The sequence below is a fragment of the Equus quagga genome, chromosome 1 (genome assembly GCF_021613505.1).
Source record: "Equus quagga isolate Etosha38 chromosome 1, UCLA_HA_Equagga_1.0, whole genome shotgun sequence".
Classification (NCBI taxonomy): domain Eukaryota; kingdom Metazoa; phylum Chordata; class Mammalia; order Perissodactyla; family Equidae; genus Equus; species Equus quagga.
In genome coordinates this window covers 105,152,975-105,168,791 of record NC_060267.1, presented here as the reverse complement: position 1 = coordinate 105,168,791, position 15,817 = coordinate 105,152,975, and the positions used below count along the sequence as shown (strand labels likewise).

At 54.2% G+C, this 15,817-nt stretch overlaps 1 protein-coding gene across 6 annotated transcripts in view; it reads right to left on the bottom strand.

Annotated features, from left to right (window-relative positions):
- ATP2B2 (ATPase plasma membrane Ca2+ transporting 2) overlaps window positions 1-15,787 on the bottom strand; it is a 355,046-nt gene extending 339,259 nt beyond the window's left edge. For 5 of the 6 annotated variants that reach the window (XM_046675025.1, XM_046675014.1, XM_046675097.1 and 2 more), the window contains exon 1: window positions 15,655-15,787. The gene's annotated coding sequence lies outside the window, so the exon portion shown is untranslated. The remainder of the gene's footprint in view (window positions 1-15,654) is intronic. The other variant, XM_046675034.1, reaches the window with a different exon arrangement.
- Window positions 15,788-15,817: the final 30 nt, after the last annotated feature.

The window sequence follows — 15,817 nt, the reverse complement described above, 5'->3', positions numbered from 1 at the left end:
CCAGTCCGCTCCTCGGAGCCGACGCAGTCACACTCCAGGAGGGGGACTGCTCAGACTCCTCCATGCAAGTGAACTGCCACTTTCCAGAGAACCGCCACACTGAACAGAGGTCCTTTCCTGGAGGCGGGGGCCCAGTGCCGAAGGCCAGTACCCGATGTCACCAGGAGGTCCCCACGGTCTCCATGTGACTGCACTTAGGAGGTGCTCAGCAAAAATCTGATAATCAATGAGTATGATGTTTTCATTCTCCTGTCCCAGACTTGGACACTGAGGCAGAAGGATGGAGATCCTCCCTCACCCCGTGTCTCAAGTGGATGAAGGCAGCGACGTTAAATTCCCCAGCATCACACAGCAGCTCACGCCCGAACCTCGATACCCGGGATGGGGCGATGGTTCTCTTTATACATAAGGGGTCTAACACCAACGCAGGGCCTACAGGTGCCGGGAACATTCCCAGACGGCATCTCCCTTAATCTTCCAACAACGCTCCTTCTGATCCCCACCTCACAGTTGAGGAAACTGAAGCCCAGACAGGTCACGTGACGCTCAGAAAGTGGAAAAGTCAAGATGGGAATTCGGGTTGCCCTGACCTCAGCCTGTTTTGCTGGCTGGCTCTGAGACGGTTTTGATGACTCATATTAAGTCAGAACGAGAGAGTTAGAGCCGATCTTCGCAGTAGCTTTATTTTCTATTAATTCAAAATCTGCATGTTTTTACAAGGCATACAAACTTGAGGAGCTCAGCGTTGGTGAGCGAATAAAAAACCTAAGCCCATGTGACTTTGATTTCTGTTCGAAGGGCGGACAGAGCTAACACACGGCTGCAGGGACGTGCTTGAACAGAGCGAGCCTGAAACAGCACCGTCTGATTCCCCGCCTCTCCCCAGCCGTCATACATTAATTTCTCCTCGTGGGTGCCGAGGCTCACTGCTTGCAGACAGGTCATCTGGCCTTGCAGCCTTCTCTGCAGCAGGGTGACAAACGTTCCCAGGGACCTGGCAGAGAAACGGATGAGGGGACGCGTCGAGGTCATGATCACAGCTCCCGGATGCCCATGTTCCAGGGGTATCCCTGGGTCTGAAGTGATTCCCTCGGTGACCCCAAGAGCATCTTCGTGTTTCAGCATCTCGGCTGGCACTTGCAAGGATGGCTGGATGGGGACAGCTAGGCATCGCAGCAACTTGTGTGCTGTGGGCCCCCAGAATGCAGGCTCCCATGCCATGCTGGGTAAACTGAGGGCCTGCTTCCTCGACCTGAGGACAGTGCTTGGCCTGGGTCAAATCTGTACACCCAGGACCAGTCATGGGGCCTGGCTCAAACCAGGCCTTCAAGACATACTGAGTGAATGAGTGCGTGAATGAGTGAGCCGCTTTGAGTCTCAGTGTCCTTGCTGGTGAAGTCATCCGACCACATAAATCCTCACGCAGTTTAAAGTAAATGAACACACTCTTGCCTCTCACCTTAAAACCTAAGTGCTCTAAAAGAGTTACTTGTGAATGAAAATTCAGCACTAGCCTTTCAAATATCTCAGCGCACATCAATTCAGCAAACAGTCCCCAGGGGTCCATTCCGTGTTCTGTTCTAAGCCGCACACGGGCAGATGGAGACGAAGAGCCACAGCAGGTGGCAGACGCTCCCCAGATCTGAGAGAGAGGAGCCTTCCCCGTGGCCCCCAGGACACGTGGTGGACGAGAGAATGGGCTGGGTGGGGAGCAGAGAGAAAAGAGAACGCACACCAGCCCCTCAAGAACCTCGTGCAGGTTCCAGGGAATTTCTGTGTGTCCCATAACAGATGCTTGAGCCTCCAGCCAGCCATCACCGCCTGCCCGAAAACCTACAGGAGGGGCTGGGGCCTGAGATCAGACAGAAAGGGTATGATCATCCATTTTCCCCCAAACAGGATTGAGAGGAGGATTAAATGAGATCATGCAGGCAGGTGTGCCTGCACACTCTACCACGAGCCACAGAAGCGTGAAATCATTGTACAACCAACCGCCAGTGTGGACAAGCAAGACCTAAGACTTGCAGTTTCTCAGATTGGGGTGGGAAATGTGCTCATGATGACAAAGCTGAAAGAAAGGTACGTGGTACCCTCGAGGTCACGGGCATTCGATCCACCCTGCACGGCTCTCCTGGGAGCAAAGCTGATGTGTCAGTGCTGAGGACCCCACGCTCCTGCTGGCCGCCCTGTGAAATGGGTACAAATCACTCTGTCCTTCAGCAGATCTGCGAGCCCTTCCTGTGTGCCAGGCCTGCTCTGGTGTGGGGCATCACGAGGAACAAACAGCCCCCATTCCCTGCCTCGTGGGCCATGCATTCCAGCGAGGCAGGCCGGCCCAGTGGGCGGCGAAGTGCGCGCCAAAGCGGGGCCCTGCCTTTAACTCGCTATGGGTCTTCACTCTTCTCAAAATAAACGGTGTGCCGAATGCCTGATTCTGCTTCTTCCTCTTTCCTCACAGCGACTGTTCTGAGACAGAGCCACGTTAGCACACAGAGACACGGAGCTACCTCATTTCTCTGTTTCTGCTCTGTGGGTTCCTCAGGGTGGCTACTCCGTGGTTTGATCCATCAGCTCCCTACTGTGTGACAATCACTCGGATGCAAACCCCTAATGGACGGACTTGGCCTATTTTGTTCACAGCTATATCCCCACAGCCTGGCACATAGTAGGCACTCAACAAATGAGCATTTGGTGAAAGAATCCATTCGAGTTGTTTCCGATGCTTTGTTATCAGTGTTCAGGGACCGTCTGCACAAGCCTCCAGGGGCATAGGATTGTGCCTCTGTGATGGACACCAGGCCGGCCAGCCTGTGTATTTATTTTTAATTTCTTATTTGGAAATAAGTATAGATTCACAGGAGATTGCCAACGAAATGCACAGGGAAGACCCAGGCTCGCTTCCCTTAGCCTCCCCTAGTCAGGATCTTGCATGAATAGAGCCCAGTATCAAAACCAAGAAATGGACATTGGTACAACCCACAGAGCTCATCTGGATTGCACCAGCTATACAGGCACCTGTGTGTGTGCATACCCACATGAGTGTGCACATGTGTATCTTCGTGTAAACACCACCACCATCAAGATACTCAACAGTGACATCATGAGGGCCCACCCCCTCCTTATGCCACATACCCCTCTCCCCATCCCTAACCCGACAACCACTAACCCGTCTTCCATTGCTGTAATCATGCCAGTTCACTAATGTTACGTAAGTGGAATCGTGCAGTCTGAAAGCTTTTCCAGCCCTTGAGGTTCATCCAGCGGCTGCACGTATCAACAGCTCACTCCTTTCACTGCTGAGTGCATCCCACGGGACGGCCGTACCACGTGTGTTTAACCCATACCTGTATTTTTAATTCTAGGAGATTCTGCAGAATTGCCCCTCCATGGGCCGTGGCACGGAAACTCTGACCAGCGGTGGATACAGTACCTTCTTCCCCCACGTTCTCACCAAAACTTGAGGGCATCAAACTTTTCATTCTGCCAGTCTCGTGAGAGAAACTGATACCTCTCATTGTTCGGGGGCGTACAGTTCCTGGTTCCACAGAGAAGACTTTCATGGAAAACTCTGCACAGCAAGGCACTGCTGGGCATCAGGAAGACTTCGGGATGGATGGCCGGCCCCCCATAACGGCCCGAGAGCCCAACACCGACACCGGCAGTCTTGCAGACTGAAGGCACTGACGGCCCCAGGGAAAGGCCTGCCTAGATCCAAGTCCTTTCCCGTGGGACTCTGCCATCAAGAGGTGCCACCATATTTCCCCACTCCTTGAATTTGGGGTGACCTTGTGTCTTGCTTTGGCCAACAGAAAGCACTGGAAGTAACACTCTGCTGATTCAGGGCCTAGGTCCCCAGAGTCCACGCACGCTCTGCTCTCTGTCTCTCACAGCCCTGCCACTGCAGGTGAACAAGCCAGGCAAGACGCTGGAGGAGGAGACACTGCATGCGGCAGAGACAAGCCATCCCACTGAGATTATCCTAGGCCGGCCCAGAGCCAGCCAATCCCCAAATGCACGAGAGAGCCCACCGGGGTCAGCAGAGCTGCCTGCCTGACGGACAGTGGACTACAGCATGCAAGGGAACCCAGCCAGGTCCCGGAGAACCAGCCAACTGACCTGTAGACTCGTCAGCAATAACACACACTTACTGCTTCGAGGCACCGAGTTTGGGGCAGTTTGTTACGTGGCAACAGCTAACTGACACAGCAGGGCAGGAGAAACTCTCTAGCCAGACGAAGCTCCCTGGGCACTGCGACAACCACACAAGATGGATCTGAAGGAGTCTCTGGGGAATTAAGTTTCACAGATCTCTGTTCCAAGAGACAAAAGTCCCAGACAAGTGAGTTCTTTGGCTCACTCCCCGGCCCCCAGCCACCCACTCTGGGCGAAGAAATTTAACAACTCTGACAACGACAGCTCCTGTCTTAACTCGACAGTGGGTGAGAAACCCAAAGTGGCGAGCTGCCTGCTCCCCAGTCTCGCCCTATGAGACACCATGTTTGCAGTTAAAAATACTCTCCCCTCCTCTCAAACATGGAAGCTGTCCAGGGTCAGCCTCCCACACACTTCCACTCAGTTTCTGACTCTCGTTATAAAACCTGGTGCCCAAAAATAGATTTCAAGGGGATTTCACAGACATGTTCTCAGGCATAATTGCAGCGTGCCCGCAAACTTTGGAGAGATTCAATTTCAATCTTTGAACGCACACTCTTCAAAGCCCCGCCCCCCAGGTGTGCAGCATCGGGAAGAGCGGTCTGGATTCCTCTCCCTCGGTTCTCCCTCCAAGGCGGCAGGTGTGGACGCAGCTGCTCTCAGCTGGCTTCTGCCTCATCAGGTTGCAGCCTCGATGCCCACTTCCAAACGGCCTGGCGCCGGGTCTGCCGCCTGCCTGCTCCCTGCTGGCTGCTCCGGCTCCTCCTTGCTCTTCCTTCCATCCTCTGCCCTTCCCTTCCTTTCTGCCCCAGAACAAAGCATCCCCTGACACCCCCTTGCTCCAATCTGATCCCTTCTGTCAGTGCAGCCTCCCCCCTCCACCTCACACAAGTGCAGAGTTTGGAGCAGAGGAAGATGCTGCAAATCAACCGGCCCAACCCCCTCCGTTTACAGATGAAGCGTGAACGGTCAGACCAGGAGGAGGAAGTCAAGGTCAAACGTGGAGGCAGCAATCAAGGCAGAATTAGAAGCCAGGACCCCCGGAACCAAGGGAGGGCCCTCTAGATGTGGTTCTAGGCCCAAACCCTAAAACGACAGCAGCAACAACAATGACAATAATAACAGATCCATTCATTAAATTCTTATTATGTGCCGGGCACTGGGTACACATTTAATTGTTATCATCACTTGATAAATGGAGAAACTGAGGTACAGAGAAGGGGAGTGTCCTGTCCGAGGTCACAGCTATTAATTGGCAAAGCAGGGACTTGGAGTCGATGCCAAAGACTGGGGCTCCCCATCCCACCCTGAATCCTGTTATCAACACTGCTCCCATTGGGACTTTTTGCTGCACCAAGCCTTTTCCGGGCACCCCTGTCAGTTTCCAGGCTCCCCTCCCCCATCCCCTCCCCCACCTGGTGGTCTTAGGGTGGGGGGGCCCTCTACAGCCATCACAGCCCCTCTGCAGAAGGGAGCCAGCTTTCCAGAACAGATCTGCATTCTCAGCCAAACCCCACCACTTCCTGGCTGTGTGACCTTGGGCAAGTAACCCCACCCTCTGAGCCTCACCTTCTCCATCCTTAAAATGGGGATAGAATGACCCACTTCACAGAGACACAGGAAAAGACAAGAAAAAATGAGTACAAGCCTGATGCCCAGTACATAATCGGCCCAGTCAGTGCCCCCACCGCCTCAAATCCATCACACTCACATCTACTCTCTGAGCACACAGTGTTTTCTTCCACCACCCACCTCTGCCCATCATGGTGTCTGGTCCCTAGTGGGCCTGTCCTATTTCTCTGGGCACCTATGGAGGCATTTACCTCCCATGACATGTCCAGTCTGCACCGGAGTCCGGGCCCCAATTCCACATTTTTGGGGAGGGGTTTCTAGCGTCTTCCACACAACGAAATTACCACATCTTTCAGGGCAAAGCCATCCCTATGCTTTCTGAAATACCTAACACACCAGCAAAGCGCCGGCATTGCTGGTACACAGAGCATCCTAAAGTCTCAGGGTTTGACAGAGTCTCCAGAAACACCCACCGATTCATTTCATCCGTTCATTTGTTCATTCATTCATTCCACCAATATTTTCCTCAACATCTACCATCCGCCTAGCCCTCTGCTGGCCTTCAAAGGACGGCTGGGCGGACACTGGGGGCCGCCTTCCCAGCGGCCATCCCCTCCTCCTTCCTACCGGGCAGGGCCCTGACTGTTGGGCATCTCCTGGTGTTCTCAACTGACTCAGAGACAAGTCCCGGTCCTTTTAAGCCCATGGTCCCATTCCCTTGGCACTGACTGGTGTAGGCGTGGCCATGTGACCCACTTCCAGCCAATGAGACACATGGGAAGTCAGCTGGGGGCTTCTGCGAAAGAATTCCTCTCTGATAAAAGAAATGCAGAAGCTCTGATAAAAGAAATGCAGAAGCACGCCTTTCGACCCCCAGGCGCTGTGAGACTGGCAGGGCGTGCTGGGGACGGGGGAAATCCCTCCAGCTGATGGCGGCAGAGGAGAAGGGCAGAAGGACCACGGTGTCGATGGCACGGATGAGCCGCTGGATTAACCGACTCCAGAGTGTCTGATTATGTGGGGTGAGGAAGGTCTCACTGTTTGTCGGTTGAGTCAGAGAATCCAATTCACTGAAGGCAGAAGCAGGCCCCCTGCTCAACAGCTAACACACAACAGTTAGTGCTCTGCCGAGGGCCTAGGGAGCATCCTTGCTGAGCCCTGACCACCTCTGCCTCGCCTTCAGGCGTGGGGTGGGGTGAGGGGGCCCACGAGGAAAGTTCCCAATCAAGTCACACATGACCAGTCTTCCTTCCCACTCTTGGGAAGCTGGCCTGTCAGACAGATGGCATTTGCAGCCTGGAGGCAGGAGCCAGCCCAGGGTGTGCGCAGGGGGAAGGTCTGGAGCTGCGAGGGAGCCCACGTACTGTACATGAAGACACTGCTCCTCTCGACACATCCTCTCCAGGTCTCACTTTGCTCCGCTGACAGAGACCTTCCCTGAAGGCGGCGGTGTGGCTCGAATGGGACCATGCACATGCAAGTGCTTGGAATCGCCTGGCCGTACACACACCACGACTGTCGTGTGCATTTCACCTTTGCCTGGGGGATGGCCCACCTAAAACCGAGGACTGGGGGCCTCTAAAACCAGCGCCCTCCCTGCCCTCCCTCCTCTCTTCCGCCCCCTCCAGCCTCCCAGCCCAGCCACAATCTCCCTCTCATCTCTTTCTTCCTTCAGACCCTCTGCAGCTGCCCTGAAGCCAGAAATGGTTTGTCCACCTGCTCAAACCACAGCGCTCTTCTCTTCCTTCATCCCAAAGAGTCTGGCCTGATTCAGTGGCTCCACTTCTAGGAATTCATCGTCAGGAGATGCCTGGACATGCCCAGGGGCCCACATACAAGAATGTGCATCACAGTGTTGTCTATATGGCCAAACTCTGGACACAACCTAAGTGCCCATCAGGAAGGGATCCATTAAGTAAATTATGGCAGAGCCACTTATAAAAGATGAGGCAGAGATATATTTATTGATATTTAAGATGTCCATACTCTATTATTGAGTGAGAGAAAGGTACAGAAAAAAAACAGTGTCTATCTATATACCTATCAATCATAGACAAATGTCTGGAAGGACTTTTAACAAAATGTTAATGGAGATGAGCTCAGTTTTATGGCATTTCATTTGAGTTTTACTTTCTTCTTTACAATTTTCAATACCATCTGAATTTTCTACAACCATTATGTAACACGGCTATCATCAGGGGGAAAAGCTACTTTTATTCTGAAAAGGGAGACAGAGAGAGAAAATCGCAGCTAAGACCCACCTTCTTTGGGCAATCTCACCTGAAGACACGTACAACAGGATGGCAGAGTTTGCGCTGGTCCTGCCCACCTGGCACCCCCACACAACACCCCGCCTCTGGTGTGGTGAGCTCACTGCCATGCCAGCCCAACCTCTAACAGCCAGAAAACTGTGTCACGTTGATCAGGAATCTCGCTCTCTGTCCCAATTCTGCCTCTGTGCTCACGCAACAAGCCCAGTGGTCCCCTCTCCCCTGTGCACCTGTCACCCTCCACCCAGCCGCTCATCAAGGGACATGACCTCCTGGGGGACGCCCCATTCCAGGCAGAGCACAAGCAAAGGCCTGGAGATGTACAAGCACGTGGCTCCTCTCAAGGATGCTGAGGCGGGTCCGGCAGAGCATGGAGCACACGTGGGACGAAGCAGAGGAGGCCAAGGGGAAACTGGAAAGGTCCATGTACGCCATACTGGGGAGACTGGCCTTCCCCTCAGGGCAGTGGCTCCACCTGCCTCTTGTTCACAACTCCTTCAAACACTAAAATTTCTGGCATCACCCTTGAAGGAATTAAAAGACTCAAAAATATCTCTAAACGAGTTGTGATTATTTCAACTCACTCCCTGCCTGTATCAGTCAGGATGGGCCAGGTTACGCTGCGATAACAAATAAGCCCAAAGTGCCAGTGGCTTTCAGCAAAGGCTCACTTCTCACTGAGGCTACCTGCCCATCACAGGGTGGCTGGGGGCCCTTCTCTGCATACGTTCACTCAGGAATCAGACTGACAGAGCCTCCATCTCCAGGCCGCCTCAATTGCCGAGGGAGAGAAAAGGGAAAGTGGCTAACCGCATGCTGGCTATTCAAGCTTCCACCTAGAAACGACACATGTCGCCACTTCTCACTGGCAAAGCAAGACACACAGCTATAACTAATGTCAAAACAGGCAAGGAGGCTCAATTTATCACGTGTCTAGGGAGTAAGGAGCTGGAAGTATTTCTATAGCACTAATGACAAACCCAATTACTACATTAAAAAGAAGAGGGGGGAAAAGGAGGAGGAAGAAGAGGACAAGGGAGGAAGATGATATTTATGACCCTGGCTCTCTGCCAAACACTTTACAAAGCTTAATTCTTAATCCTATGCACTACTTTCATTTCCTTCTGTTTCTGCTGAAGAAACGGAAGTACAGAGAGGTTAAGCCACTTGCCCAAAGTCACACAGCAAGCAAGAGGTCTGTGCAGAATTGTTCCCAGGCATTCTTAACCACCATTATATTACTGAACAGTCAACAGTGAATCAATGTCAGTAGAAACACTCAGATATTTCAGAATTCCGCTGGGTGCCCTTTGCACTCACTTGCTGAGAGAGAACCTCCCTGGCCTCACGTTCTTCTCTACTCCTGATGACGACGTCTGGGAGATTCCACTCAACATGGCATCTCTCTCCAATGTGGGTTCATTGCACACCATGCCTCTTATAGCCCACCCACATGCTGGACCCTCTTTACATGCTCCCCCTGCACAGCTCCCCCAGTTCATGTCCTCAAATGGCATCAAAAGCCATTCTTGAAAAAGATTTTTCAAGTTGATCACATGTTGATGGCCCACCTTTCTGTGGTCCGCAATCACTGCGTGGGCAAGGTGGCCTCGTTCCAGGGTTTTGTTGTCGGCAGGTGGGGGGGGGTGAGCAGTGACTACTTGTGTTTCATAAGAAATTCATTCATCCAACACACATTTATTAACTACCTACTATGTGCCAGGGCCTAAGGATGCGAAGTTAAAACCAGAAAAGACCCAGTTAGTCCCACCTCCCCAGAAGCACGGTGACCACTGGGCAACAGATGCCGAGGCCGTTCCGCCTTTGGGGCACTGCTCCCTTCCCCTCAGATCCTCCCCCATCAGGGCCTAGCACGTCACTGCTCTCCGACCTCCCAGCCCCACAAAGCCGGCAAGCATCCATCAGCAGTATCTTCATACAAGCGGGCTTCCAGCCACCCAGAGAGGGCGCCACGTGGTGAGGCCAGGCTGGAAGTGGAAACCCGAGGACTGGGTTGGCATCTGGCTTCCTCAGTGAGTAACCACTTTACGGGGAAAGGAAGCTGATATTTACCGAGCCACATCACAGGCTTGCTGTAAGAAAACAAAGCTTGTGAAAGGTACTCTGTGAGTTACAAGATGATGAGGATGGGAACTACAATAGCTGACATCTAGAAAGCACCTACTGTGTGCTGGGCACCGCTCTAAGAGCTTTCCTTGTCTTAATTCCTGTCAGTCATCACAAAAGTTCCCATGAGGCAGGCGTTGTTAGCATCCCGTTTTACAGATCATGGAACAGACAGAGCGAGCTGAAGCCACTCACCCAAGGTCACACAGCTACAGCTCAAAAGTGATGGCAGCCGGACGCGAGCCCCACAGGCTGGCTCGAATGGCAGGCACTCCTGTGTACACTTGACAGTTTTCTCTCTAAATGTGGATTGAACAGTTGTTGTTGTGGGCTCCTCCTTCTACAGAACTTCTGATTTTTCAGCACTGGTGTGACCTTTAGGGGAAAGGGAGCTTATCCTCACCTCAAGTCATAAACATTCGCTCACTCTTTGGGTCACTGTTGTCGTGTGTTGAACTGTGTCCTCCAGAAAGGCACGTTGGAGTCCTGAGCCCTGGTACCCGTGACAGCGACATAACTTAGAAATAGAGTCTTTGCAGATGTAATTAGATTTAGATGGGCCATACTCTCCTAGGATGGGCCCCAGTGCAATGGGACGGTGTCCTTACGAGGAGACAGAGGTTGGGAACAGAGACACAGACAGGCAGGGTAGCCATGTGAAGACAGAGATGCAGCTACAAGCTAAGGCATAGCAGAGATTGCTGGCGACCGTCGGAAGCCAGGAAGAGGTGAGGAAGGGGTCTTCCTTACAGGTTTCAGAGCAAGTGCGGCCCCCGACACCTTGATCTCAGACTGCTAGCTTCCAGAGCTGTGAGAGAACACATTTCTGTTGTTCTAAGTGTCCCTGCTTGTGGTGACTTGTCACAGCAGCCCTAGGAACTGATCCAATCATGTATTGAGCATCTCCTATGTTCCAGACACACTGGGGGTGTGATGTTAAACGGGACAGGAACGCAGACCCTAATTCGTTCACAGTCTGGTGGACCTGGCCTCATCATAACTGCTCTAGAGAAAGAATAAACAATAGCCAAGTAGTGGTTTGAGTAGTGGGAGAGATGAATTCTAGCTCTAGTTCAGCCTCCTTAAAATGCTGTGTGACCTTGGAGAAGTCACTTTCCCTCTCTGGGCCTATCTTGTCACTTGTGAAATCAGGAGTGGCCCAGATACTCCTCAAGGGGTACCCTAGCTCTAAATTTCTACGACCTGCTGGGGTGAGGTCAGGTGGCAGGGCAGAGAAAGCACAGGCAGCCTCCCATACTCCTCCAGCCACCTCCTTTATGCAGCTCTGGCACTCTGGGCCACCACTCCCCTGCCCAATCACCCAGGGCCAGGTACCAGACAACCAGGGACAGTCCCCATGCCCCAGAGCCACTGAAATTATTCAAAGTAGGCAATCCTAAACGGGCGGACCCTGCCTCACCTGTTCCTTCCTGTGGCAACCACAACAAAGGCTCCTGCCCACGTCTTCCTCCTGCTCCCTCTGCCCACTGACCGGTGCTGGTGCTTCCTCGTGTGGCACCCCCATGGCGTGGTGCGCCCCCTCCTCTTGGGAACTGCGAGTAAGAAACTGTCTTCTTGATGCCAGTGGTCTCCTGATCTGCTGGCTTCATCACAAGGGAATCATAATAGAATTTGCATTTTAAAACAGGGACGCTGTTGGGGCTGGCCCCGTGGCTGAGTGGTTAAGTTCGCGCGCTCCGCTGCAGGCAGCCCAGTGTTTCGTTGGTTCGAATCCTGGGCGCGGACATGGCACTGCTCATCAAACCACGCTGAGGCAGCGTCCCACATGCCACAACTAGAAGGACCCACAACGAAGAATATACAATTATGTACTGGGGGGCTTTGGGGAGAAAAAGGAAAAATAAAATCTTTAAAAAAAAAAAAACAGGGACGCTGTCACCCACCTCACAGCATTGTCACGAAGGTTAAAGTAGACAAACGTGGACAGCGGTCTCACACAGCATCCCGTAGACAGCGGGGGCTTTAAAATGTGACTTTCGTTTCTCTCTCCCCATCTGTATCTTTTCCCTCTTCCTACCCCCACCTCTGTCTCCTGCCCGCCCTCCCGGGATTGGCTACATAATTTGTGGGACCCACTGCAAAATGAAAACGTGGGGCCCTGTTCAACAATCATTAAGAATTTCAATATGGCGAGCACAGAGTCTTAAGTCCAGCGTGGGGCTCTTCTTGGCACAGGGCCCCGCGTGCCACACAGGCCACAGGCCCACGGAGGGCCCGGCTCCCTCCTCCTTCCCGACCTTCCGTCACGTTCTCTCCTGCTTCTCTAATCTTTCTAGCCTGATTTTCCAATCCCAAGGCCCCAATAATTGACCCCATTTTTTGTTCTCTATTAATGGATTCAAATTTTTAGATACCATAAAGCTTTAATAATTCCTCTTTTTTGGGGAGGGAGGAAAGGAGGCCAGTCTGAATTAATAAAAAGTCTGAGAAATAAGACATTCCTAAAGAAATACAGTTTCATAGCTCTCCGATTTATCTGGTGACACGGAGGGAGAAGAAGAGAGGAGAAAGTTAGAGTTTCTTGGATGTGATTTCACAAACAGAAAAGATTTCGTTTATAATAAGCATATTCCTTACTTGCAAATGATGCTTCTAACAACCCTTCCCCTTAAGTAGGTTAATATTTTTCCTGCCGGCAATTAATTTGCTTGGCGAAACCTTTCTGCTGCTCCAGATGCTGGTAAAATCTTTCTGCAGGGATTCGACACAACGAAATGCCTTCCCTAACCTTGCAGGCAATCCAGAGTATAGCTCAGGGTATAGAAAATTCTGGTCAAGGGAAATTCAGCACAACAAGCTGTCGCTCTGCTCCCCACCTGCAGAACAGTCCCGTCTCCAGCGCGTCCTCGTAGAATGCAGAGCTCCTGGGGTGCACAGCCCACCAGTCTCACGGTGACTCTCTGCCGCCTCCCGCTGTTTCAGCCCTAACACTTGTCCTGTTACAACTGGATCGTACCTATTTTGGGGTGATATTCCAAACAGTCCACACGCCCCACACCTCCGGGCCTTAGCAAACTGGGCTTGAAATGTCCTCCCACCAAACCTGCAGTCGGTCAAAATCCTAACTCACATTCTAAGGTCCAGTTCAAAGGTGCCCTCCTCTGGGGAGCTGCCTCTCACTGTTCCCGGCAGGACCTCTGCCTCCATCTGCCCCCACGGTACATTTATCACAGCCTCCGTGCCCCCACCGAACCGTCGTCCGTGGGCCTGTGTGAGAGAGACCCCTAGGCCTGGGTCTTGCCTGTCTCTGGGGAGGCAGTGCAGCCCAGCAGTCAAGCAGCAGAGGTGGTCCCAGCCCCACCGCTAACCAGCTGCACGCAGACGGTAACACCAGCTCCACGGCACCATGAGGGTTAAACCAGACGACGACCCAAAAGCCCTCTGCACAGAGCCTGGCCTGAAAGCCCCGAACACTGGCGCCTACGCTCCTCGAGGCCACAGGACTGCCACATGTCCCTGTTGGGCTGGACAATCCCGGTTGAAGCCTGTAGCCCTGGTGTGGTTATTAATAATACCCCCTCTTGTTCTCAAAAGTGCCTCAGTTTGGATGACAAATTATATGGTCACCCCAGACAGCCAGGTCCAAGTCTGTCTTATTTACCAATGCGTCCCCGGCCCAGCAGACAGCGCCAACATAGATCAGGTGCATAACAAAAATTTGTCAAATGAATGAATGTGTCCTCTCCAGCGCCTAGCAGGTGCCTGGAACCTGGTGGGAGCTTCGTAACTGCTAGAAATGGTTGATTTCTCTGCATTTCCAGGCACTTCTTGACGCAGGGGAGGCGCGACTCGAGGCCTGGTGAGCGAATAAATGATTGAGCCCCCACCGCCCACCCACCGCCATCTCCTCTGCTGCGGACAGACGGTACCTCTAGGGGAAGGAAGGACATCTCGCAGAGGTGGGGCAGAGTGGGTCAGAGGAAGAGGTGAGGACCATGCTGCCCCCACTAGACCGTGTGGAGAGGGGGTCTCTTTCTGGGGCCACAGCAGGGCCCTGTCCTCATTTCCAAGCTAGAAATTAGGGATTGGTCTCCCCACGGAAGCAGCTGGAAACCACAGCCCAGGGGCAGCCCGACTGGTGGGTCCAGCAGGCCCCTGAGGGTGGGTGCTGGGACCCTGCCTCCCCCAAACATCCCACATAGAGTAGGGGGGCTCAGGGCTGCAGCAGGGGCTGCCGTCCACCAGCCCACACAGCCGCAGGGGGAACCCTCCCAAATCTAGGTGCCAGAAGTAGAAGGAAGAGAGTGGGAACAACTCCCTCCCTTCCAGGCTCAGAAAGGAAATTTCACATGTTCATAGCCAAAAATTGTTGGACACAGACCATGCACTAGGCATAATGGTAAGAACTTTAAGAACATTAGCACAGCCATCAGAACTGCCCTGTGAGGCAACCACCCCCATTTTACACATGAGGAAAGTGAGTCAGAGGGGAAGTGACTTGCCAGAGGTCACACAGCTATTCAGAGGCAGCATGTCCCTGAGCCCGAATGCCCCAGGTGAAAGAACCAGAGAGGAGTCCTCTCCATTCCTCCCCAGTCCATGATAAGGAAGCCCAGTTCTTGTTCCTCCCGGGATGGCTGTGTGACCTTGAGGCTGGCTCACCCTCTCTGGGCCTCAATTCTCTTTTCCAAGGCTAATATCCCAGGAGGAGAGAACATACCCGCTGGCCAGTGCATCGCTTTCTCCTGACACCACAGGGCTTCAGGGTGACCAGGCCCTGGGTGAGTCCAGGTGTCCAGGAACATAACGACCCACCCTGGGGGCCTGGGGGTACCTGCCCGAGCCCACTTTCTGAAGCAGCCTTTGCCGCTGGGCTGAAAAATCAAGCTGCAGATCTGAGAGCCCAACTGTGGGGCTTCGGAGCTCTTTCGTCCCCAGGTGGGGGACACCCGCGTCGTGCCTGCGAAAGGGCTGTGGGCAGGGTGCGGGGCACCGGGAAAAGCCAAGGCCGAAGATGCGGAGAGCACCTGGCCGAGCGTCCTCCTGCGCTTCGGCCTCACAAGCTCGGACACGGCCTTTGGGGAGGGGAGAAGCCCCCAGCCCAGGGTCAACGTGCAAGCTCTGGTCCTGTCCCCGGCCCGCAGGAATCAGGGCCTGGAGAAACGGGAGCCCCTCACACTGGGGGGACGCCAGATGGAGAAGTCGGAGAGCGCCGGGAAGGAGGAAACTGGTGGGCTCCAGCGCCCTGGACGCCCCCCGGCTCCGGGGCTGCTCCAAGCCCGGAAAGTTTGCGCGCGGCAGGCGCGGCGCGCCCCCTCCCCGCGCCCGGGGGCCGGGTCCGCAGGCGCCCACCCCGCGCCCCGCCCGCCGCCCGGGCCGGCTCAAGGTCACCGCTGACGAGGCGCCTGCCTCCGCGGGGCGAGGGACCCAGGACGCGCTCCGCCCCGGGCTGGGCTCTGGCCGGCAGCGGGCCCCGGGGCCGAGCGCCTATTTAAGGGGAACCGCAGGAAGGGAGCTGGCGACCGAGGGAGAGGGGAGGAGGCCCAGAGCCCGGCCCGCCGCCCCGCCTCACCTGCGCCGGCTCCGCGAGCGAGATGCTGCCGCCGCCGCCACTGCCACTGGTGCGCGCCCGCCCGGCCGCCCGGCCCCGCTGCGGCTGCGGCTCCGGCTCCTCCGCCGCGGCTGCCCCGCTCGCCTCGCCCGCGGCCCCGCCGCCGCCCGCCGGCCTCCCTCCC